The following is a 15,669-nucleotide window of genomic DNA, read 5'->3' on the forward strand; positions in this document are numbered from 1 at the left end:
AAGTATGGTGACATGAACTATGGAGAAGACAGTGGGAGTAAAGCAGGAGGGCCTGGATTGACAGACATTTAGAAGATGGAGGGAATGCTGAATAAACATTGAAAATAATTAACCTAAAAGTTTATCTCCCTTCTCTACTAGAAAAATGGCAATGCTATTCGCCTAGATCAGTCATACAGGAGGAAGAGTAGGTCTGGGGGAAGATGATGATGAGGTTAGTGTGGACCCAGGAAATTTGGAGTTTAGGGAGAGGTATAAATGGAAGTATCATCACAGGATTGTTACAATCATGAGGAGAGATTCCAAAAATCCATCGGAACGATAGAGACTATGTGACCAGGCACCAAACTCAGTCCTTTGTTTTGGAGGAGCCAGCTGGGCAATGCAATCAACATGAGGCTGTGGAGATCTGCATCGTACAGGAGTCTGAGCATCCTCCATGCCCAGCGCTCCCCTCAGAGAAAAACTCATCGGTGAGTCGTTGTAAAGTTGCAAAGCCTGTCACTCTAGTCATCACTGAAGGAAACAGGAATTGGTGCCCAGGTCAAGAGCAGCTATGGATTCTAGGGATGGAGGTCGACTAGCAGAGAAGTGATTTGGTCCCAAAGTCCACTCTTTGTGTGGGAAGGTGATAAAATGCCCTTAGTCCAAAAGCAGCAGAGATTCATGGATGCCTGTTCTGAGGTAATAATAAGATGACTGAATCACTTGGGGAGCTGTTGTATCTTGTTTAACAGTGAGCTGTTGACAGTTCTCCCTCATACCTGCTGTCAGTACCGTCTGGCCTCAGAACCCCTGGGACTCAGCCTAAACCTGCAGCAGCTAAGATGGGTTTTGTTGCTTTCTCACTTTTTGGTAATCCCTACAAGGCCCTGCCATTTCATATAACATGAGCAGGTCTTTTCCATACAGCCTAAAAGGCTACAGGTGAGGCAAGGCCCTTTTCACTGGGGGAACCAGAAGACCAAAGCCTGAGGGCAAGGTTGTGTCAGAAACCAGAAGCACAGAGCCAAGGAGCTTAGAACATAGACAAATTCCAGGAACAAAACTGAATCATGAACCAGCACAAGAATCAGATCCCACAGACTGATAATGGGGAGTCTAACAAGGAGCCCCAACAAAATTCATTCAACAGTGACCAGGACAAATCACTTCTCTTTGCCTCATTTTCCTAATCTGCAAAATGGGGGTAACCTTGGTACCTTTGGCATGGGGTTGTGATGAGGACTAAATGAATTAAGTGTGTGACGTCCAACCAGGAAGATAGTAAACATTATGTAGATGACTGTTAAAAATAAACTATTTACTTTTTTTAAAAATTGACTGGTATCAACCTATTTCTCCCTTCTTAGACATTGTGTAGCTTATGATACATATCCCAACTAAAGTTAACCAATTGCCAGATATACACCAAGACCAGCAAATCGTTCGATTAAGCTTGGGGTTAAGTTTTCTCAGTTTGGTTTATTTACTCAGGACTGCTAGGACATACATTCCCCAGTGAATCTATGGGAATGAGCAGTTGTGTCTACACTAGATATTTAAGGTTACTTGTAGGGAGAAAAATATCATCCTGCTCTGGTGCAGTCCCTAATAAGGCCACCAATCAACCGTAAAAGAACATCTTTCAAAGTGAAGAAACAACTATTAAGTCAGTTGCTGTGTATGTCCTTTATTTCCATAGCTAATTTTCTGTTTGATAATAAGCATCAGCTTTGATTTTTTTCTATAAGATATGCAATTTCTGATCCTAAAGTAATCCTTCTAATTGATATATATGCAATTTATTTTATACAGTTTTCAATTGACCGGAAAGAAAAGAAACAGAAATTTTCATTGAGAAGCTACTAGGGTTTATGTACTATGCTCTTCACTGTTATATACATTTTTCTCATTAAATTCTCATTGCAAGCTTATAAGTTTAGCAATATCATCCCCACTTAACATGTAATTAAAGAGAGAGAATGAGAGAAGGGGAAAACAAAAGCAAGCAAGCAAGAGAGAAGGAGAAAGAGAGAAACTAGAAATGTTTACTTCTCTTATACTATTGAATCCAGAAGATCATATTACATTGTAAATACTTTTTTGCCCACATTTTCATAAAGGATGAATTCCACATTAACAATGAAATAATTGAGATAATGCAGTGCTTTGTTTTGAATTTTAAATTTCTTTTGATTTCAGGCCCTTGTCTGTTTTTGTTTTTTGTTTTTTGTTTTTCTTTTGGCTGCACCACACGGCTTGTGGGATTTTTTGTTCCCCAACAAGGGATTGAACAGGGACCCTCAGCAGTGAGAGCTCAGAGTGCTAACCCCATTGGACTGCCAGGGAATACCCAAGGCGCTTGTCTTCTAAGAACCTCGCAGAGAATATTCACTCTGCTTACCCTGGTAATTGCCTGATTTGTGATGTCTTTCCTTCCCACTAGACTCCCCAAATCTTCCAAGAATGAGAGTACAGGACTGTCAAAGAGCAAAGATTTAGTGCTGCATTTTAATATGACTTAACTCTAACAATTTGGAGCCTGTTGATTTAAGGTTTAATGGAGAGTCTTTCTGGGACATGTGTCTTCTTGTTTAAAAATACTCAGGACTTTAAACAATGCCACTGTTCTGTTACAACCAGAAATCTCTCTGAAGCAACAAAAAGAGGAAAAGGAAAAGTTATCTAATTTCTAACATTTTTCTTTAACTTCCCAGATTTCGTTGAGCGTTATCCTTGTTTTTTAAGGATCTAAGTTTATCAATTGAGAAGAGTGTATCTTTTACCCAGTAACCTCCGTGAAAAAAGCTTCAAAGCTTCTTTGTTCAACAAAGCAAAAATGGTGATCAGAAATGTCATTAAAATTATTATACTCTCAACTCATCTTTCTTCTATATTTATTATTTAGTTTAGCCTTCTAAAAGCACTAACAAAATACAAGAATAGCCACTGCAGAAAATTATCAACTGATAAATTACATTAGTTAAGGGATTTTTTGTTTGTTTGTTTTGTTTTTGAAATAAAAGTAAATGAAGTCTATTTAACTTGAGCAAAATAATAATTATAAATAACTTTATGGGAATACTGAAATATTTATCAGAATCCAGGAAAGAGTAAAAGGGTCTTGGAAAGTACAGGAATTTAGGAAGCTCTGAGTACCCAGTAACAGAAATTTACGGATTTTCTAGAATGCAGTCTAGAGTTACTGAGCTTCGAGAAACTTTCAGAGCCTGTGTCTTTTCAGTCAACAATTCCAAATTCCTGGAAGGGAAAATCTGATTGATCTAGCTAAGGTCAGGTGATCACCCTTGGATCTGCTCTCCAGAGGGTTCCACATAACACACACACACAAATGTATGCAAGGATGTTTCTGTTATGGGGGACCCAACACTCATTAGTGGTAACATAATGCACCATACTGAACAACCACTCTCATGATTAATACCAATTATGTCCCAGGAAACGCTGTCTCTCTTGCCATTTATCCTAAAAACACAACATGACTGCATCTGAATGCCATGAATGTTTGGGGTTGTGCCATTGCTAATGTCAGAGAGGGAGGCTGCTTTGGAGCATGAGGAGGATTGGAGTGGCAGAAGCACACAGGTAACAGAAAAGGCAAAATAATTAACCTGAAATCCTGCTTCTCAGATACTATGAATGCAATGAACTCTTGTATGATAAAGTGCCTTTTCCTAGTAGTGCTGAAAGTCAAGTGTCTTGTTTCTCTTTGTGTTCCAATCTGATTCCAAATTAGTGCGGTATTTGAAACAGTTGCTTTTCAGGGCTCAGGACCGTTTTGCCACAGTAAACAATTCATATTACTCTTTAACTTGTATATATGTAGATCTCAGTGTAATACTATGAAACATGTTACCGGCTTGATTTTTTTTTCTTACATTGGCAACTAGAGGAAGCCTGAACACTAGAATTGAAAACAATTTTATTTGTATAAAAATTCTTAATATGATGTTTTAGATTTTTTTAAAACTTAATTTTTATTTAAAACTTTGATATTCAATAATTTAATTTGTAGTTTGACTTTTGGTGTTAATAGATCATTTAAATGTTTTAGTAAACAACATTAAAAATACTTTTATTATTTTCAAACATTGCATTTAATTTAATCCCCATTTTTTAAAAATGCAAACTTTATCCCTTTTAAATATAATTTCACTTGATTCTTTAATTTTAATCTAAAATCAAATACAAATTGTGCTATTGTCTTGGTATTAATACTATAATTTGTGATTTCTTTAAATGCAGGCAAGAAAAATCATTTCTGGGAATAAATAAGAAATAATTTGTGAATTATGTAAATCATTATTACTCACCCTAGCACTGTCAGCCCATCAAATGTACATTCACATATATGCAATAATTATATTGAGTCATCTTGATACTTTGGTAATTTTTAGTCATAAAAGTCCTGGCTTTACACACATGTCATTATTTTGTCATTTGAAGCTATATCTGTCAAGATAGAAGGTTAGAAGATATATAACAATGTGTTAGTTTGATTTGTGATTTAAATATCTAGACTGTAGAAGTTAGTCAATATTCAGTCAAACTCCATTTGACTCTTGCAACAGGTCTCTTAATATTAGAGGCAGAGTAGCATTTATGATTTCCTTTTCTGTTGTTGTTGTTTTTTGCTTTGTTTTGTTTTGTTTTTGCGGTACGCGGGCCTCTCACTGTTGTGGTCTCTCCCATTGTGGAGCAGAGGCTCCGGACGCTCAGGCTCAGCAGCCATGACCCACAGGCCCAGCCGCTCTGCGGCATGTGGGATCTTCCCAGACCGGGGCACGAATGCGTGTCCCCTGCATCGGCAGGCGGACTCTCAACCACTGAGCCACCAGGGAAGCCCTATGATTTCCTCTTTATAACCTCTCTCTTCTCATTACTTGTTTTCCTCTGTTACTCTCTGATTCCCTAATTGCAGAACTGGCTATAAGCCTTGCTAGCAGATTCAGACAAACCATGGGAACAAGATAAAACCCCACAGAATCATGATTCAATATTGGGAGAGACCTGCCCTACTAGTAAGGGCTATACTTGTGTACAGTGTGGTCACATGGAAGCTAAGTTGATTTAAAGTTGCACAGAGACAAAGTACCATGTACATAATTATTTGTTTTTGGAGGTACAGTAATTTTCACACTCTTTTGTCCCATGACATGAAGGCAAATTCCTTCAGTGACCCCATAACCATCTGATTCTAGCTACTATTACAAAGTCTTTCTCCTAGAATCTAAAGCAATTCCTTTATCTGGGAAGGATAAAATAAAAGATGAGCCACCAATCTTCTCACTTCAAGATTCTGCAGTTACACTTTTTTTGTTCATCCCCAGAGCTCATGACTTTTCACACCTATCTTTGATTTCACTTTACACTTGACAACTAAACATACTCATGTTCTTCATACCTGCTGCCAGTCCACCAGCATTCTCTTTTTCAATCAAGAAACATTACTTTTCAAGCAGTTTTACATTCACAGAAAAATTAAATGGGAAGTACAGAGATTTCCCATCTACCTCTGGCCCTCACGGATGCACAACCTACCTCACTATCAACATCCTGCATCAGAGTAGTACATTTGTTACAATCAATGGACCTACACTGACTCATCATTATCACCCAAAGTCTACAGTTCACATTAGGGTCCACTCTTGGTGTTTTATATTCTATGGGTTTGGCCAAGTGTATAATGACATGTGTCTACCACTGTACTATCATACATAGTAGATTCACTCTCCTAAAAATCTTCTGTGCTCATCCCTTGCTCCCACACAATGCTTAGGAACCACTGAACTTTTTACTATCTTCACAGATTTACCTTTTCCAGAATATCATAGAGTTGGAATCATATAGTGTATGTAACCTTTTCAGATTGGCTTCTTTCATGAAGTAATATTTATTTGGGTTTCTTCTGTGTCTTTCCCTGTCTTGGTATCTCATTTGTTTTTATCACTAAATAGTATTCATTGGCTGATGGGGTGTACAAGTTTATTTATCTATTCACCTATTGAAGAACATCTTGGTTGCCTCCAGGTTTTGGCAATTATGAATAAAGCTGCTATAAACATCCATGTTCAGTTTTTGTATGTATGTAAGTTTTCAGCTCCTTTGTGTAAATACCAAGGAGCGTGATTCCTGGATTGCATGGTAAGAGGGTATTTAGTTTTGTAAGAAACTGCCAAACTGTCTTCCAAAGTGTCTGTGCCATCTCTTCAGCAATTAATGAGTGTTTCTATTATTGATCCATGTCTTCACCAGCATTTGTTATTGTTAGTATTTTGGATTTTGGCCATTCTAATTGGTGTGCAATGGTATCACATTGTTTTACTTGGGAATTCCCTAAAGACGTTTGATGTTGAGTATCTTTTTATATGCTTACTCGTTATTTGCATATGTGCTTTGGTGAGGTGGCTGTTTAGGTCTTTGGCTCATTTTTTAACTGGGCTCTTCATTTTGTTACTGTTGAGTTTTAAGTGTTCTTTGTATATTTTGGATAACAGTCCTTTACCAGATGTGGCTTTTACAAATATTTCTCCCAGTCTATGGCTTGACTCCTCATTCTCTTGACATTGTCTTTTGCAAAGCAGAAGTTTAATTTTAATGAAGTCCAGTTTATCAATTATTTCTTTAATTGATTGTGCCTTTGGTGTTGTACCTAAAAAGTCATTGCCAAACCTAAGGTCATCTAGGTTTTTCTCCTATTTATCTTCTAGGAGTTTTATAGTTCTGAGTTTTACATTAAGGTCTATAATTTTGAGTTAATTTCTTTGAAGTGAATAATATCTTTGTCTAGATTCTTTTTTTAAATGTCCAGTTGTTCCAGCAACATTTGTTTAAAAGATTATCTTTGCTCCATTTCCTCTGCTCCTTTGTGGAAGATCAGTTGATTATACTCTGTGTTTATGTGGGTCTATTTCTGGGCTCTCTATTCTGCTCATTGATCTATCTGTTCATTATTTCACCAATATCACACTGTCTTGATTACTGTGGCATCACAGTCTGTTTTGAACTTGGATAGTGTCTATCCTCCAACTTTGTTCTTCTCAATATTGAGTTGGCTTTGGAATCAGTTTGTCAATATCCACAAAAATACTTTGTTGAAATTCTGGTTGAGATTTTGTTGAATATACAATTAAGTTGGAAAAAACTGACATGTTGACAATATTGAGTTATCATAATCATGAACATAGAATCTCTCTCCATTTATTTAGTTCTTCTTTAATGTCTTTCATCAGAGTTTTGTAGATCATATAGATCTCATACAGCTCTTATACATATTTTATTGAATTTATACCTAAGTATTTAATTGGGGAGGGGGGATGCTAATATAAATGGGAAAGTGTTTTTAATTTCAAATTCCACTTGTTCATGGCTGCTATGTAAAAAAGGGTTTCACTTTTGTATATTAACCTTGTATCCTGCAACCCTGATCATTTATTTGTTCCAGGAATTTTTGTTGATTCTTTTGGATTTTCTACCTAGACAATTATGTCTTCTACAAATACAGTTTTATTTCTTCCTTTTCAATGTGTATACCTTTTATTTTCTTTTCTTATCTTGTTGCATTAGCTAGGACTTCCAGTACAATGTTAACAGTGGTGAGAGGGGACATCCTTGCCTCTGTTTCTGATCTGGGAGGGAAAGTTTTGAGTTTTTCACCATTAAGTATAATGTTAACTGTAGGTTGTTTGTAGATGTTCTTTTATCAAGATGAGGAGGTGTCCCTATATACATAGTTTGCTGAGAGTTCTTTTTTTAATCATGAATAGATGTTGAATTTTGATTATGGGGCTCTGGCTCACTCAGGCCGTGGGGGAGGGAGGGGTACGGAATAAGGGACAAGCCTGCGGTGGCAGAGGTCTGCGTGATATTGCAACAGCCTGAGGCATGCCGTGTGTTCTCCCAGGGATGTTGTATCCTGATCATGAGACCCTGGCAGTGGGGGGCTGCACAGGCTCCCGGGAGGGGAGGTGTGGAGAGTGACCTGTGCTTGCACAAAGGCTTTTTGGCGGCTGCAGCATCAGCTTTAGCATTTCATGCCCCTCTCTGGTGTCCTCGCTGATAGCTGTGGCTCACGCCCGTCTCTGGAGCTCATTTAGGTGGTGCTCTGAATCTCCTCTCCTCGCACACCCTGAAACAACGGTCTCACTTCTTAGGCAGGTCCAGTCTTTTTCCCGGACTCCCTCCCAGCTAGCTGTGGCGCACTAACCCCCTTCAGACTGTTCTCACGCAGTCAACCCCAGTCTTCTCCCTGCGATCTGACCGAAGCCCGAGCCTCAGCTCCCAGCCCCCGCCCGCCCCGGTGGTTGAGCAGACAAGCCTGTCGGGCTGGTGAGCTCTGGTCGGCACCGATTCTCTGTGCTGGAGTCTCTCCACTTTGCCCTCTGCACCCCTGTTGCTGTGCTCTCCTCCGTGGCTCCGAAGCTTCCCCCGCCACTCCCCCATCTCCACCAGTGAAAGGGCTTCTTAGTGTGTGGAAAGCTTTCCTCCTTCACAGCTCCCTCCCACTGGTGCAGGTCCCATCCCTATTCTTTTGTCTCTGTTTATTCTTTTTTCTTTTGCCCTACCCAGGTACGTGGGGAGTTTCTTGCCTTTTGGGAGGTCTGAGGTCTTCTGCCAGCGTTCAGTAAGTGTTCTATAGGAGTTGTTCCACGTGTAGATGTATTTCTGATGTATTTATTTGTGGGGAGGAAGTTGATCTCCATGTCTTACTCCTCTGCCCTCTTGAAGGTCCCCTTCTGTCTTTCGTGGTTTTAATTAATCATTTTATATGATTCCATTTTTCTCTAATTTCTTATCATAGAAATCATACTTTCCTTTTTTACTTTTTTAAGGATTGCCCTAGAGTTTGGAATATACATTTACAACTGATCTAAGTTCACTTTCAAATAACACTATACCACTTCACAGGTAACATAAGTACCTTATAATTACAAAATATTCCCTTTTAATAACAAAATATTCCCAAAATATAATAACAAAATTTCCCTCCCTTCCAAATCTTGTACCATTTCTGTCATTCATCTACATGTATACATAGATATACATAGTTATATGCAAGCACATATAATCAAGTATATTGTTACTATTATTTTGAATAATCTTTTAGATCAATTAAGAATATGAAAAAGAAAAGATTTTATTTTACTTTCAATTATTCATCCACTGGTACTCTTCCTTTCTCTACAAATATCCAATTTCTGACCTGTGTTATTTTCCTTCTCTCTGAAGAACTTCTTCCAACATTTTTTCAAGGCAGTGTTAATGGCAACAAATTCCCTCATATTTAATTTGTCTGAGAAAGTCTTTATTTCTCTTTCACTTTTGAAGGGTAATTTTACATGGTACAGAATTCTACGTTGTTGGTCTTTTTTTTCTCTCAACACTAAATATTTCACTTCATGCTTTTCTTGTTTTCACATTTTCTGAGAAGAAGTTCAGTGTAATTCTGATTTTTGTTCCTCTATAGGTAAGGTGTTTTTTTACTCTGACTCCTTTCATGATTTTTTTCTTTGTCTTTGATTTTCTGAAGTTTGAATATGAAATGCCTAGGTCTACATTTGTAGATTGGTGTGGGTTTTGGGGTTGGGTAGTTTTTGTTTTCTATTTTTGTGTTTTTCATTTATCCTGCTTGTTTTTCTGAGATTTCCAGACCTGTGGTTTGGTGTCTAAAATGAATTTGGGTAAAGTCTTAATGATTATTGCTTCAAATATTGCTCTGTTTCTTTCTCTCTTTCTTTTTCTTCTGGTATTCTCATTATGCATATATCTTTTGTAGTTGTCCCACAAGCTTTTGATATTCTGTTCATTTTCTTCTGTCTTTTTTCTCTTTTTTTTTCAGCTTTGGAAGTTTCTACTGTCATACCCTCAAGTTCAGAGATTCTTTCCTCAGTGATGCCCAGTCCATGAATGAGCCCAAAAGGCATTCTTCATTTCTGCTACAATGTTTTTGGTCTCTAGCATTTACTGTTTATTCATTCTTAGAATTTACATCTCTCTGCTTATATTATCCATCTGTTCTTGCATATTGTCCACTTTTTCCACTAAACTCCATAGCATCTTAATTATAGTTTTTAAAAAATTCTTGGTCTGATAATTTCAACATTACTGCCATGTCTGACTCCAATTTTGATACTTGTTCAGTGTCTTCAAAATGTGTTTTTTGCCTTTAGTATACATTGTAATTTTGTTGTTGTTGTTGTTGTTGTTGAAAGCTGACATGAGTGCTGGGTAAAAGTAGCTACAATAAATAGGCATTTAGTAATGTAATGGTTAGGTGTGAAGAAGGGAAGCATTGTATAGTCCTACGATTATGTCTCAGTCTTTTGGTGAGCCTATGCCCCTGGGCTGTGAACTTCAAATGTTCTTCTTGGTTTTCCCCCCTTAGATGGAATGAGATGGCAGAGGGGGCTGGAGTCAGGTGTTTCCCTTTCTGCAGTTATGTTGGGCTCTGATAAAACTCCAACAGGTTAGGATCTAGTAAAATAGTTTTTCTTGACGGCAAGCCTTGTTAAGAAGAACAGAATGTTCTGGCTTATTTCAAATGGCTCCTTTCCCCCTTCTCCTGATGGAAGTACCAGGGGATTTTTCACTGTGAGGACCTTGTAGAAGACCTGGAAGTAAAACTCAAAAAAGTGTGCCCCACTCCTGCCCCATTACTCTGTCCCCCTGGAGTTTGTAACTCTCAGAGTTGTCCACACTGAGGCTCCAGTGATTCATCTATTACAGTTCAGGTGTTTTTTTTTTTACTGTGACACTGATAGCTTGAAGGTTTCTGCTACGGGTTTCTGCTCCTGTCAGTTGTGATTTTCTGCATCCACTTGTCTGTTTCTCCAGTTTTGGTGGCAGCAGTTTGCCCTGTGACTTCATTTCTCTGACAAATATAAAAAGAATTATTTATTTTTCACTTTTTGGTTAGTTTTTTACTTGTTGGGATGGTGTGATGACTCTTAGCATTTTTTAAATTAAAACTGTTTTAATATAATTTAAATAAATACATAGATGTGAACATATGATACCTTAATTTTTATTTTAGTCTTTCTTTTTCTTTTTCCATCTTTGCCTGGTACTCCTCCCTCTCACTTCCCCCACATACATTAGTGCCTCTCCTTCACCAACCAAGGTAACATGTTAATAACCTAGTATGTATCCTTCCATATTTTTCTCCAAGCTTTTGCAGACCTATATATCTATGTATAAACATACATATTCAGGTATTTCATATTGATTAATATGAACAAGATCATATTATACATGTTTTTCACCACTTTACTTTCTTCATAAACTAAACCTCTTGGAAAGTAGTGCAATTCAACTGGCATAGCTTTAAGTTATTCTTTTTAATGTCTGCGTAATAGTCAATAGAGAGGATATTCTTTTAGTTCATTCAGCTGTAACGGTATTGCATTCTCACAATAGAGTTCTCAAAAGAACTCTCAAAAGACTCTGGATGTTATGACCCAGGGTTTGAGAAAGCACTTGAATACACTACATTTGGAATCAGAATATATGAGTTTAGTCTTCACCTGTTACACTTTCACAATTGGCAATAAAGAAGCCATATAACTTTTAAAGACCTGTATATCTACATAAGGAAAAAGAAGGCAAGAAAAAATTCTGTAAAAATCCATATCTAGCTGTCTCATAAAACGGCCAGATAATAAGAAGCAATTTTTCTTATACAAAAGAAGCTCAGTAGGGTAGGAAACAACGCTCTGCTGCTGCTGTTCCTACCATCTAAGTTACTAATATGGGCAGAATTCTAAGATGGCCCCAAGACCACGCACTCGAGTTTAGATGCTCTGGATAATCCGTTTCCCCTGAGGGGGCGGAACTGTGCCTATGATGGTTTCCACTCCTGTGATTATGTTATATGAAGAAAGTGAAGGTACCAAATCAGTTGATTTTGAGTTAATCCTAGGTGGACGTCATAAAATTGGCTTGCAGCCCTTAAAAAGGGTCAGAGATTTGAAGAGAGAAAGAGGTATTTTCTTCTGCTGACTTTAAAAAAGCAAACAACCATGCTGTGGGAGTACACATGGTTAGCACCCCCCGGACGATGTCCTGTAGGAGCTGGAAGCAAACTCTGGCCAACAGTCAATAAGAGGATGAAGCCCTGAGTCCTATAGCTGCAAGGAACTAAACCCTGCTAACAAACAAGAAAGAGCTCAGAAGAGGACCCCAAGCCACAGGTGAGATCAGAGCCTGGGCTGACTTTATGATTTTAACCTTGTGAAACCCTGAGGAAAGGACCCATTATGCCATGTCTGATGACTGACCTACAGAACTTGATAATAATAAATAGGTATTGTTTTAAAGCACTAAGGTTATAGTAATTGGTTATGCAAGAACAGAAAACTAATTCAGTGACCTTAGACAAGACATAAAGTCTAGTCTTCACCACTATCAAGTAAGACAGTGGGCCCAAAGGACGGGCTTTTGAGTTCTAGAACACTATATTTTTATGATTCTTCTCTCAGTCAAAAGAAACAGGGTTTGTTTCAGCAGCACTGGGCAATGACAACACTCTGGGAACACTGAGTGTATTCACAATCTCCAAATTTAAGGTGTCGTTAGAATGATCTGACATATTATTTTAGATATGGCATATTTAAAAGTATTTTGCATATTAAATGAAAAACTTCCAGGCAGATTGACAGAGCAACATTTATTTTACAGGGTTGAATAAAAGGGTAAGTCACTGAGCAATACTTAGGGAGAGAAGACTTTCAAAGTAGAGGTCAGTAATGATAATAATCTATTTCTCAATATTGACCATGAGCAACCATGGTTTTAAGAGACAACCCTGGACACTATTCTCTAATCAAATTGGCATGGAGCTGAATTTGTCTCAACAAGAGTCGCATGTACACCATGTGTGAGGATGCAGAACCACCTTACCCGTTTGACAGGATCAGAACCCTTTGCAGTTTTATCAGCATTTGTGCCTATTGGAGAGTTTATTTTGCAAAACGATAAAATTGTCAGCATGTCTTCTGCCCATCCCTTCAAAAGTGGATGAGAGAGAGGGGGAAGATGGCGGAAGAGTAAGACGTGGAGATCACCTTCCTCCCCACAGATACGTCAGAAATACATCTACACGTGGAACAACTCCTACAGAACACCTACTGAACGCTGGCAGAAGACCTCAGACCTCCCAAAAGGCAAGAAACTCCCCACGTACCTGGGCAGGGAAAAAGAAAAAAGAATAAACAGAGATAAAAGAATAAGGACGGGACCTGCACCAGTGGGAGGGAGCTGTGAAGGAGGAAAGGTTTCCACACACTAGTAGCCCGTTTGCGGGCAGAGACTGCAGGTGGCGGAGCGGGGAGCTTCGGAGCCGTGGAGGAGAGCGCAGCAACGGGGGTGCGGAGGGTAAAGCGGAGAGATTCCCGCACAGAGGATCGGTGCCGACCAGCACTCACCAGCCCGAGAGGCTTGTCTGTTCACCCGCCGGGGCGGGCAGGGTTGGGAGCTGAGTCTCGGGCTTCGGAGGTCAGATCCCAGGGAGAGGACTGGGGTTGGCGGCGTGAACACAGCCTGCAGGGGGTTAGTGCACCATGGCTAGCCGGGAGGGAGCCTGGAAAAAGTCTGGAGCTGCCGAAGAGGTAAGAGACTTTTTCTTCCCTCTTTGTTTCCTGGTGCGCGAGGAGAGGGGATAAAGAGCGCTGCTTAAAGGAGCTCCAGAGACGGGCACGAGCCACAGCTAACAGCACGGACCCCAGAGATGGGTGTGGGATGCTGGGGCTGCTGCTGCAGCCACCAAGAAGCCTGTGTGCGACCACAGGTCACTCTCCACACCTCTCCTCCCGGGAGCCTGTGCAGCCCACCACTGCTGGGGTCCCGGGATCCAGGGATAACTTCCCCTGGAGGATGCACGGCGCGCCTCAGGCTGGTGCAACGTCACACTGGCCTCTGCCGCCCCAGGCTCGCTGCGCACTCCGTACCCCTCCCGCCCCCCGGCCTGAGTGAGCCAGAGCCCCCGAATCAGCAGCCCGTTTAACCGCGTCCTGTCTGAGCGAAGAACATACGCCCTCCGGCGACCTACACGCAGAGGCGGGGCCAAATCCAAAGCCGAGCCCCGGGAGCTGTGTGAACAAAGAAGACAAAGGGAAACCTCTCCCAGCAGCCTCAGGAGCAGTGGATTAAATCTCCACAACCAACTGGATGTACCTGCATCTGTGGAATACCTGAATAGAGAACGAATCATCCCAAATTGAGGAGGTGGACTTTGAGAGCAAGATTTATTATTTTTTCCCCATTTCCTCTTTTTGTGAGTGTGTATGTGTATGCTTCTTTGTGAGATTTTGTCTGTATAGCTTTGCTTTCACCATGTGTCCTAGGGTTCTATCTGTCCATTTTTGTTTGTTTGTTTGTTTTGTTTTGTTTTGTTTTACTTTTTAAAAAAATTTTTCTTCATAATTATTTTTTATTTTAATAACTTTATTTTATTTTATCTTACTTTATTTTATTTTATTTTATCCTCTTTCTTTCTTTTTCTTTCTTTCTTTCTACTTTTTCTCCATTTTATTCTGAGCCGTGTGGATGAAAGGCTCTTAGTGCTGCAGCCAGGAGTCAGTGCTGTGCCTCTGAGGTGTGAGAGCCAACTTCAGGACACTGGTCCACAAGAGACCTCCCAGCTCCACATAATATCAAACAGCGAAAATCTCCCAGAGATCTCCATCTCAACACCAATACCCAGGTTCACTAGACGACCAGCAAGCTACAGTGCTGGACACCCTATGCCAAACAACTAGCAAGACAGGAACACAACCCCACCTATTAGCAGAGAGGCTGCCTAAAATCCTAAGTCCACAGACACCCCAAAACACACCACCAGACGTGGACCTGCCCACCAGAAAGAAAGATCCAGCCTCATCCACCTGAACACAGGCACTAGTTCCCTCCAACAGAAGCCCACAAACCCACTGAACCAATTTTATCCACTGGGGACAGACACCAAAAACAACGAGAACTACAAACCTGCAGGCTGCAAAGAGGAGACCCCAAACAGAGTAAGATAAGCAAAATGAGAACAGAAAAACACACAGCAGATGAAGGAGCAAGATAAAAATCCACCATACCTAACAAATGAAGAGGAAATAGGCAGTCTACCTGAAAAGAATTCAGAATAATGCAAAAGATGATACAAAATCTGGGAAACTGAATAGACAAAATGCAAGAAACAGTTAACAAGGACCTAGAAGAACTAAAGATGAAACAAGCAACAATGAACAACACAATAAATGAAATTTAAAATACTCTGGAGGGAATCAATAGCAGAATAACTGAGGCAGAAGAACGGATAAGTGATCTGGAAGATAAAATAGTGGAAATAACTACTGCAGAGCAGAATAAAAAAAAAGAATGAAAAGAACTGAGGACAGTCTCAGAGACCTCTGGGACAACATTAAACACACCAACACTCGAATTATAGGGGTTCCAGAAGAAGAAGAGAAAAAGAAAGGGACTGAGAAAATATTTGAAGAGATTATAATTGAAAACTTCCCTAATATAGGAAAGGAAATAGTTAATCAAATCCAGGAAGCAGAGAGAGTTCCATACAGAATAAATCCATGGAGAAATATGCCAAGACACATATTAATCAAACTGTCAGAAATTAAATACAAAGAAAATATATTAAAAGCAGCAAGGGAAAAAAAACAAATG

Source organism: Mesoplodon bidens, assembly GCF_964165515.1.
Source record: "Mesoplodon bidens genome assembly, chromosome: 11".
NCBI lineage: Eukaryota > Metazoa > Chordata > Mammalia > Artiodactyla > Ziphiidae > Mesoplodon > Mesoplodon bidens.